This window comes from Borostomias antarcticus (assembly GCF_949987555.1).
Source record: "Borostomias antarcticus genome assembly, contig: scaffold_143, whole genome shotgun sequence".
Lineage (NCBI taxonomy): Eukaryota > Metazoa > Chordata > Actinopteri > Stomiiformes > Stomiidae > Borostomias > Borostomias antarcticus.
Genome location: NW_028176034.1, coordinates 181,844 through 193,584, shown reverse-complemented (window position 1 = coordinate 193,584; position 11,741 = coordinate 181,844).

Sequence of the window (11,741 nt, the reverse complement as noted above, 5' to 3'; positions counted from 1 at the left end):
AAACATGACAACCACCATACACATTGTGTCAGATCAGTGAAGGGAATCAACAAGCCTCTCTGGGCACATGCTTCATATCAGCCTGTCCAACACAAACTAGGCTACACCACAAATACCCTCAGAAAGAGTATCTAGTGACATCTAGTGGTGAGATCGAGATAGGACATTACATTTCAGTCATTTAGCCATTGCTTTCATCCAAAGCAACTTAGAATAATTTGTCTCCAGAGTAAGTGCACCTCCTAAAGTGACACCAGCAGTCTGTGTTGTTTTAACTAAGCCATCATTGCCCTGTTCCTTCTCTCTGCTGGGCTCTGATTATTGTTGCAAATATGTGCAAAAAAGATTGCCTGATTTGCAGGCTACAGTAGTTATGCAGACTTATTCAATACATGTAAAGTAACCTGCGTCTTGTTTGGTTTCTCAGCACATCCTGCCACTGATAGATGCTCTGAACTGTGTGGCGCCACTCTGTCATGAGATTACATACCAATATCTGACTAGGTTTATTTATCTTTTTAATGTTTTATGTGGACAATAAGTAAACCTGTTGCCCTGTACACAGTCAGAAAGTGGACAGATCCATGTATAGAAAGCCAAACAATGAATGGCAATGAATTAACAGTAAGAAATTCAACAATACTGAGAGCACATTGGTAATAAAAAAGGAGACTTTCCCTGGACATAACCCTTCGTTCTGAGATGAACTGTTAAGATAAAAATCCATGTAAACGTAGCTAAACCTGTCAGTCCAGAAAACATGGAAAATATGTGACAATGAAGTTTGTCTATGACAATGAAGTTCTCAGAAGAGATGAGCAATTTTGCTAGTCTTGTGACATCCTGTTCTAGCGAGCTCACATTCCGTTTCCCTGCAGATCTGTTTGGACACCTCTCAGTAAAAAGCTCTCTTAGCGCAGCCTTATCTTCCTGCTGTGGAGTTTCACTCTGTTCTCTCAGCTGCCGTTTGATTCAGCCATCTTGTGGTCACATTCGTCGTGTTTGTCCTCTTTATTTTGGGTAATGACCTTTGACCTGGGCTCAGGTGCAGCTGCTCGTTGGTACCGAGCCAGTTTATTTGCTGCTCTCTTAGCAGATGTGGTTGGACTGGCGTTGCCAGACCTCAGGACCCAGGTGTAGTGATGGGGCAAAATCAGGGTGGTCAGCTGCAGGATTGGGCCGACCTGCATAATAAAATATAAAGAACATATATTTACAGTAAGCATGAGTCCGCAAACTACCATATTTTACCAAAATGTTTGGAAAATGCTTAAAATTTCAAGTTTGGACACTTTCATACAAAGTCATCTTAAAGGTGCAATAGTCAAGATTTCGATGTAGACTAATACTGTATGGTACCAATGTCATAATACTATTGTTTGCCTTGTTAGAGGTGGGGACCAAAACAGACAGAAGTAAACAGGACATTCTTGTTGAACCCTCAAAATGTCTTAAATTAATAAATTCAGACAACATTTTTTCGGGGGGAAGCAGTACTTTTAATCTCGCATCTTTCTAAAATGTAAAAAAAAAGGATTTGACCATGTGAGGGTAAAAACCTCTAATAGGGGTCATAGTAGTTACCTTACCTTGGGCGTTTGGGTCAGTGTAAGGATCTGGGTCCACACGCCCCAGCACGATTAGCCTCAGTACCTACGTGAGTAAGTATGTGGGTGTCTGTCCTGCTGAGTTAAGTGTTCAGGATGCTACTCCTATAAAATGTTGTGGGGAGGCCTTCAGCAGGCACGGTAGCTCCCTGAAGGTGTATGCTCAGCATATAATATGAATCAATCCCAGCATAAACTCTCCCTCCCCAGCACTAGCGAGACAGATGAGGCGCCCCCATACCAAGGTAAGTACACTGTATACTGAAATAACCTTCTCAATAAACTGTAGGCTATACACAAGGACAATAACAGTTCCGTAAGGTCAAATGTATATTTAAACCAAAATAGCATAAGGTAAAATTACCATTAAACATTGCATTTACTTACAAAGAATAACTTCATGAAAGTTCCTTCAATAATAATGTCAGTCAAAATAACACTGTGTACTGGCACACATACTAAACATAAATTGCATTCCAAAAGAATCCGTCTCCAATATGAATAACATTCACTGCGGTAGGAGCACAAAATAAAACAAAGAAAACAATCCACTTCTGCTAGTTCAGTCTTTGGAATAAAATAGCAGTTACTTTCCCAACGTTACCGGTCAAAAGAACCGAGGGGTGATGAGTCACTGGAGAGACACGTCTGTATGGCAAACTCACGTCACACCAATATGGAAGGCCGTCCAGTTCAAAATCACGCGAATTTTAACGTGTTGTCTACGTGTTGTCTACGTGTTGTCAACATGTGAAAAATCAGCGCGTTGACAACACGTAGACAACATGTAGACAACACGTAAACAACATGTTGACAACATGTAGACAACACGTTGTCAACGTGTTAAAATGCGTGTTCTCTGCGCTACGATCGGATTGTTGCTGACGAATGACGACGACAATATTCTCGGCACCAACTACGATCGTAGCGCAGAGAATGTGAGGGAGAATAGCCAGTCTGCGCGCTGGCCTGTGCGCATGCGTGCTGGAGCAAGTGGGGGAGAGGCGTGTAAAGATCATATTACAGAGGCTAAAGACCCCGTGTTTGAAAACCAAAACAACAATGGCTGGCGTTGAGGAATCTCTACTGTAGATTCATGCAATCTGATTGATGAAAACAACCGTTTAGCGGCCGAAAATGGATTTTGAGAAACTGCATTCTCAGTGCCCCGTCCGACATTATTACATGGATATACTGGCTCGCGCTGGATTTTAAATTTCTTCTACAGGCCTCCGAACTACACAAAAGTGATCTCGGTGAGTCAAACTTCTTATAATATGTCGTAAATAAGGTCCAGGTTGTCAAAAACGAGCATTTTCCTTTAATGGTAGCGGTCAGTTGCTAAAGCAGTTACACTGATGATAACATAAAGTCAGCCCCACCAGGAACCCCAGTCTCCTGGGTGGGAGTCCAATGCTCTCACCACTACTCAACTTGTGCAGTGGAGATCGGCGGGTGGGTTTTGGTGTCCTTCTTCCAGTCCCTAGTGTGGGTTGGGGTTAGAATATGGGTTGGGGTTGGGACAGGATCTGGGCCGCATTTCCCAGAGGCATCGTTAAGGCATCGTAGCGCTACGTGCTTCTTAAGAACGTCGTTAGCTCCACCTCTAGGTGGCGATGCGTTTCCCAGAACCTTCTTAAGCCAAGGTATACCTTGGCTACGAAGGCTCTGGGAAACAGCTCCACCCAAGGTACATCGTAAATCGCCCTTACGATGTACCTTCCGAAGATACATCGTTAGCCTTCCCTTGGAGCCGAAGCGCTGTTTCCCAGAGCCTTCTTAGCCAAGGTATACCACAGCCAAGGGATACGTTACGAAGGGCGGTCGGACCCCATCGTTAGCTGTCCTTGGCGATGCGCTCCGTTCATCCCGTCATAGTTTTAGCTCGATTCGAGCTAAATTACACTTTTAAAAAGGAGAGTTGCAATACAGCGCACATCTATCTATCCTACCTGCGCGATTCACATCATTAGTGTACACAAAATACAATTAACTTGAATGATGAAAATAATGTCATGGAGCCTACAGAACACATCATGGGAATGTTGTTTTTAAAACTTTTATTGAGCCAAGCAACATATACGACTATCCATAGCCTAATATAATCCACTTTGTGAACAACAACAACATTTTCTTATGTAAAGGGATAATTTGATGACATGACTTTTCTGTCTGTCTTTATATATTGTCAGACAGATATCCTGGCGAATTGATTAATCCAATGAGGCCATCTAGATGAATAGTCAAATATCCTCACACACGCTCCAGAATATTGTAGAAAGCCTTCCCAGAACAGTGGAGGCTGTTATAGCTGCACAGGGGGGACCAACTCCATATGATGCCTATTCATTTAGAATGGGATGTCATGAAAGTTGTAATGTGTAGGTGGCCCAATACTGTTGTCCTTATAGTGAACTTTGCTAACAGATTCACAGTATTTAGTGATCTTACAAATGCTGTTTGTTATATTGTGTGCCTTCTCCAAAACCTCTACTGTTGTAATGTGGCAAGAAACAACAAATATACAGGATAAAGGGAACTTGTTTAATATTGGTTGGGAAAAAACATGGGCAGGTTTGTTCTTCAGACAAACACACTTTTGTCCTGTAACAGGCTGTCTTTTTCCGGGGTGGGGTTGTTAGACCCATGCCCAACCCCCAACCTGGAGGGCCAGTTGTTGCTTTTCGTCTGGCCTCTACCCTGAACCTGCCCGGCATGGTTGAACCTGCTGGGGGGTGACCCCCCACCAATATAGCCTTCATGGTCATGGAGGCACACAAGCCTTCCCACCACGACAAGGTAGCAACACGTAGGAAGGATGAGTGGTGTGGTGAGTGTATGTAGTGTGTGCGCGCAGTGTACTGTAGTGGGTGGGCAGTGTGTGGTAAGTGTATGCAGTGTGTGGTAAGTGTATGTAGTGTGTGTGGTGAGTGTGTGCAGTGTGTGTGGTAAGTGTATGTAGTGTGTGTGGTGAGTGTGTGTAGTGTGTGTGGTAAGTGTATGTAGTGTGTGTGGTGAGTGTGTGCAGTGTGTCTCAGGCATCTGCATCATCTGCAAGGGAGGAAAATTCAATTAGCGACATTGAATGGAATGCATGCAGTGTGGGAATAGACAGAGTATACAAAATATACACTTGGCCTACCTGGAGTTGGCAGAATGATGGGCACTGATATGGAGGGCCACACAAACTGTGCCTCTGCTAGGGCCTGCTGCCTGTTCTGCAGGTCCAGCCTCTCACGCTGCACACCCAGCCTCTGCCTCCCCACCTCCAGGAGCTCCTCGCCGCAGTCGCACCTCGCATCCGTGGTGTTCAGCTGCCTCTCACGGGGGGCGGGGGGGGGGGGGGGGGGGGACGTCATGGGGTGCGTGGGGGGTGGGGGGAGAGCGTGTCGACGGGGTGGAGCAGTCTGACTGCGCTGGGGTCTCCTCTCCAGAGGACTGGGAGGCTTGGGGTGATTCAGCTGAGGGCTGGGAGGCTTGGGGTGATTCAGCTGAGGGCTGGGAGGCTTGGGGTGACTCAGCTGAGGGCTGGGAGGCTTGAGGGGATTCAGCTGAGGGCTGGGAGGCTTGGGGTGACTCAGCTGAGGGCTGGGAGGCTTGGGGTGATTCAGCTGAGGGCTGGGAGGCTTGGGGTGACTCAGCTGAGGGCTGGGAGGCTTGGGGTGATTCAGCTGAGGGCTGGGAGGCTTGGGGTGACTCAGCTGAGGGCTGGGAGGCTTGAGGGGATTCAGCTGAGGGCTGGGAGGCTTGGGGTGATTCAGCTGAGGGCTGGAAGTTGGAGGGGCCCTCTCCAGACTCCAAATCAAGGCCACCAGTGATGCCTTGGGAGGCTGTGAGGCCGATGATCGATAGGGCCTTCTCCTCCTCCGGGGTGAGGGAAGGCACGGTGCTCTGCCTCTCGGCGCACTGCCGCCCCCCGGCTTTTGGCCTGACTGGCGAAGTCCTGCCATTTCTTGCTGACGACTGTCCACTCCCTGGGTGGCCCAGGAGTGGAAGCAGCCATCCGCGCTGCAATGCTCGCCCATGCAGCCTTCTTCAATGGGCTATATGCACAACTCCAGTAGGCTACTTCCTGAAATTAGACATGCTTCTTTATTTCCTGTCTTACACTATTGGATGAAATGATTATTCAGGAATTCCTGAATAATCATTTCATCCAAAGTGTAGGACAGGAAATAGAGTAGCATGTCTAATTTCAGGAAGTAGCCTACTGGAGTTGTGCATAGGCCCTACTGGTAGCCGCCAAACAGGACGGCCTTCGGTTGCTCCACCTCGTCCAGCATGATCACTAGTTATTCTTTGGTGAACGCTATCACACGCTTCCTCTTCATATCTGCCATGTCGCTCAATATGTGCAGTTACCCTTGTTTTTTTTATAGGCCACATGTGCCAACACCGGTGCCTGATAGATTCAATTAGTCATCGTATCCGCGCAGATTCTAACGTGGGAATGCTAATGCCACAGGGGCAATTTATATGGGCATTATACCTTTGTTTGTATGATAACTAAATCAGTGGTCATTTTGCTATCATCATTGCCTATCATCATTAAAGTATTTTTTCCTTGCCTTTCAAGACATCCTCGACGGGGCTTATATGTCCCGATCTGATCCATGCTCTTTCTTGGATATTTTATTTGATGTAATGTAATTTGATGTATGAATTGGGACTATCACGAGGTCTCGCTTTGACTCTTAAATACATTAGCAGATGAGCTTTCGGAGGATTAGCTTCCTTTTTGGTAATATTTAGACTGGAATAAAATAATTAAGACAGAACGTATTATATTGGCATGTCATTTCTGTGACTTTACGAATGGCCATCGATGTGTGCGGCATCGATTCATTCTTTTTTCAGCACCGCGCCCAGGGACAGCTCCTCTAACGATGTATCTTGGGATGGACCTAATGATGTATCTTCACGCGCACGCTAAGGGATAGTCTGGGAAACACTCGTAGGAAAAACTGTCCCTTCGCCAAGGTATACCTTGAGAAGCATCGTAGTGCGGAGAAATTCGGCAAATCTGGGAAACGCGGCCCTGATCTATAAGGCAAGGGGTAAAGGTTGGAGTGAAAGGAACATGTGGAGGTTTGGGGTATAGTCCCATAAAGTCATCCCCACCAGGTCTTCAACCCCAGTCTCCAGGGTAGGAGTCCAATGCTCTCACCACTACTCTACTTGTGCAGTGTAGATCGGCGGGTTGATTTTGGTGTCCTTCTTGATTTTGGTGTGCTGGGACTACTGCCTCTTGTGGTGCCAACAGAGAAATGCAGGCCAACATTGTCCGCAGTAACGGAGGGGAGGGAGGGAGGGAGTGATGACCGGACGAACGCTATACTAGGTGCGCTGGCACTGTAAGTCACGCACAAAAAAGCATCAATACATTAAGCTCATTTCTCCATCACTACCTAAAGCTGTGCCAGTCAACAGTCAGTCTAATCACTGAAAATAAACCACATAGGCGTAGAGCGACTGGTGCATCACATCCTATACAAAAATGAATTACTAGAGGATTTGAAGTGTCCTACTCCTATTGTAATGAGGACTGTCTGTCTATAATGCAGTAGCGTACCGTGGGGTCTTGCACAGGGTCTTCTCCAACATTGTTATTACTCCCAATGCCCCCCATACCCCCCCCCCCCCCCCCCCCCCGCACACCTCTGTGGTAGCAGCAATGGAATTGCAGGTCAACAACACGACGCAAGACGCAAGAAGACGCAAGACGCAAGAAGCACGGACAAAAAGGATTCCCTCTCCTTGGTGTGTCGGCTTACAGCCAACACACAAAAATGAATCATGCAATATTGAAGGCCATGACTTCATCAGTTAGCGTTGGCATGGCACAGAACTGGATTAGATGCTCCATGGTGACCAGTTAAGACAACTTAAATCTGTCCGGTGAAAATATTCCCTCTATAGAATTGTATTAAAATAGGCTAAAATTACATTTCTGATTCCTTCTACATAAACATACAGAATATAGGCTATAGCTGTCAGCGAGCAGAAAGATTTTCTAAACCCAATTGTAATAGTTATGAAATGTAGCCTAGGTTAATGTCTGGGGTGGGATTTCAGCAATCACCAGGACACCATCAGATTAAAATAACATTTACTTTTATTCAATACAATCGGTTGTTCTTGGTAATCGGCAACCAAAGTAATTAGACCGTGTACCATAAGTAGCCTAGCCTACATAGGCATAGATAGGCCGTTCGTTAATATTGTAGTCAACGAAAGGAAACAGATAGCCAGCCTACTCCAAACACCTCAAACCATTAGCACTGCATCATAAACATAATAGGCTTGTTATGGTTCGGGCCGGGTCCGCCCCGGCTCACCCCCTGCTCCCAGTCTGGACCCACGTTCCTGCCCCGGACCCCTGATACGTCCCGGACCCCTGGTTCGCCCCGGACCCCTGGTCCACTCTGCTCGCTCCAGGTCCAGACCCTCGCCCCTGCCCCGGACCCCTGGTTCGCCCTGCTCACCCCCTGTTCCCGGCCTGGATTCCTGACCCTGAGCTCCTGTGCCCCCTGGACCTTCCTGGACCCTGAGCACCTCCCCTCCCAGTGACTGTCCCTGAGCACCTCCCCTCCCAGTGACTGTCCCTGAGCACCTCCCCTCCCAGTGACTGTTGTAATGGATTTTAAAGGATTTACCAAGATTCGCTCAAACAGGTTAAGTCTGGTTTATTGAGAAAACAATACGATTGCAACCGGACCTCAAAGTAAAACACAGAGTGGTTCTAACAGAAGAAGTAAATCATGAGCTCGCCGGATCCTCCTTATATCTGCCCAAAGCAAGGATGTGGATTTGATTGGCTGAGTTGTCTACACGTCATCGTAAGGTGACGGATATCACACAGTGGTAGAAATTAATGTGGGATGAAACTCACTTTGAATATCACTTTGAATATAGACAAAGAAAACAAAAGGTCTGAGCCAGGGCAGGAAGGACATAAGGTGTGGCCCTTCTGGCTTAAACAAAGAAAGGAGGAAGAGCGAGGCAGAGGAGTTGTTTACAATTACAAAAGGGAGATTGAAACAAGAGGTTGCAGGGGACTTGATGAATAGGTATTGAAAGAAGAGATATGAATCTGAATAGTCTTGAGACTACGTTAAAATCCATGACAACTCACAGCTATGTGAATACTTGGGGGGAGATGATGAATTACAAGAGAAGTGAGAGGACAAAGGTTTAAGGTGTTTGGATGTAAATTCCTCAACAATCCCCCATTTGTGCCTGAACAGGTACACAAAAATAAAATATAAAATCCAAACACAAAGTGTAAACAGTCAGCTATGCTATACATGTGGAAAGGAAATAATCTCTCCACTAGGTGGAGCAAAAAAAAAAAAAAAAAAATGTTCTCTTTCTTTTTATTATTTTCTTTCCACGTGCAAAATCACGCACCAAAACCCCTTGTTTCAGAAATTTGACAGGAAACAAGGTAAAAAAGATGACATGATTATATACTATTTATAGTCTAAGAGTGGACAACCATTCACCAAAAAACTTGATTTAACAAGGCAAAAAAGATAAATGGTTACCAGTGTAAGAAGGTTAAAAAACCTCTTGGTCAATTTAGAGGAAAAACCCAAACTTATTTATCAACTCATGTTTCAACCATTGTAACTCTTGTAAACAAATATGATATTTTTCAGATTATTTCAAAGTTCATTCACTCTTGTTGTGAATAATCGCATGTGATGTCCTATGGAACATAGCTTCCATGTGTGCGTCTCTGAATGTTTAATGTAGGTTCCAGTGTGTGCGATTAGAGGTGCAGTCATTGCTGTTGAGATTGTCCACGTTGTCATACCACAACCACGAGAAGGAGGTGACCGGCAAGGTCAGTCTCCGATTGCTCATCAGAGGAGAGGAGAGTGTGGCGGTGACTGTCAAGGTCACTCTCCCATTGCTCATCGTCTTGGATTTTGACATCTGTAGAGTGTCTTGTTCACAGTGTATATCCAACAGTCATTTAGGTGACACTTCTCTTTTGGGCAATAGAATGTCACTGGGGAATGCAAGGCGTCTTCTCTTCTAGATCGCAACTTCAATGTAGCGTTGTTTGAATCAGTTATGTTCAATGTTAGTTGCAGTGTGTGCAGGTGTGTGTGCGTGTGTGGTGCATCTTGTGAGGTCATGGCTGTGGAGTTTCTCCATGTTGCCATCATAACGACCATGAGAAGGAGGTGACCAGCAAGGTCATTTTTCCTCCGATTCCTCGTCCGAGGAGAGGACAGTTGTGGCAGCCCATGGCTTTGGCCTCTGAGCCCTCTGGTTCAGCTGCATCCTTGATCTCCTGGTGTTGGCGATCCCCTGGTGGACCGTCCTCTGCTGCTTGGACCCGTCGGCAATGGCTTGCATGGATTCACGAAGTCCTCTCAGCTACTTTGATCGCTGTCTGCGTGGTGAGTAGAACCTGGTACGGCCCGAGCCACCTCGGCGAGTTCCAGCTCCTTCGTCTGTGGTCGCGGACCAGGACCCAATCCCCAGGAGAGATGTGATGCAGGAACCCCTCCTTAGCCTCAGGAATGGCGGTCCTCACTCTGTTGAAGACATCCTTCTCTTCCATGTTTTCTGGCCTGTTCTCAGGCTGCTCATCTGCTCCTGGTAGTCTCTTGTCTCCCCACTGGGCAGGTCTACATAGAGCGGTCGGCCAGCTCTTGGAAGGTGAGGAGGGAGTCCCTGTCCTGGTTCAGCAGGGTGAAGGTGCGGTGGGACACGGTGTCCGTGTGGACGCCACACAGCCAGGGCGCCAGCAGCACGTACAGGCTCTTGAACTGAACCCGGTCCATCCCTGTACTGCTCCACGTAGGGCCGGCCCGGGTCGTGCTGCTGGAGGGCCACCTCGGCGCTCCCGCTCCCCCAGTACAGGCTGATGAAGTGCTCCGTCTGTGGATCCACAGATGAGAGAGACAAACAGAGACAAAACAGAAGAGCAAAAGGAGAGTCCTATGGTCTGGTCTCCCTGTTCCCCTCTTTGGTCAGGAACGGTTATTCGAAGTCTGTTGGAGATTCTCAGAAACATGGTTAAGCGCAAGCTCCTGCTTTGGGGAAAAATGTTGTTATTCAGGCAGGAAAACTTAAACAGGGTGTCTATTCAAGTGTCATTAGAGCCAGTCTGCAGTAGCCTACAGTGACATCAGGGGCAGTGTTAGAATGACTTTAACACGCCCAGTCCCCAGTCATGATCAAGGCAATTGGATTTGGCTCTAGAATTTCTCTCGCGATTTTATGAAAATAAAATAAAATAACCACATTCTCGTCTCAACAAAACAACACCCCCTAAGGGTGAAAACAAAATTTCCTGAAGTCAGGATAAAAAATAGAGATGGGGCAAAGAAAATGACACTAAAAATGAACTGGCTTCATTTACAATTAACTAATCAAAAAATCCATCAAAGCTTTATTTGTATAGCTAAAATTTGTATATCTAAAACCTCCCTCTTCTGCATTTGAGGACAGAGTATTGGGCACCGCTTCGGACAAAATGGTCTCTTCCCTGTTTCATACTTATCTGTCGCTCACAGTGAGTCGGTGACATGGCGTTGGCCTTGCATCTCACGAACCCCAGATCGCCCATCTGTAGGGAAACAGGCCAGTAACCTCCATCTCCACCTCCGGTCCTGTGCCCGTCTCCTGGTTCGGCATTCACCCATCACTCCCGGAACGACAGTTGTCTGTAAAAAAACACTCAGAAAAAACACTCAGGCCCGATGAATGTGCCTCAAACTATAAACATGAGATATTTAACATAACCATTTAAAAATATATAATTGGGTTATGAGATGCTGCATTCAGATTAAGACACTGGCAAACCTTATCTATTCCCCCCACTATTATGCACAAACCTTATGTCTTAAGCTACATATGTCTTGTCCTGTTTATTTACCTTAAAAAAAATGGGTCTATATTAGCTAGTTAAAATCTCCCTTGTGGGTTGTTCAAGGGAACCCCAGCAGGTGGCGCCGAACCCCAGGTTGCAGGATTCTTTCTCTCCTTTCGCCTGCTGTAAATGTGACAGTCTTTGATCCAGTGACCAGTTTTACCACAATGAAAACACGCGTCAGTTCTGTCTCCGTTTTCGTTTCCCTCCCTCGGTTTCATTCTGTAGTCTATTCTGTTTCT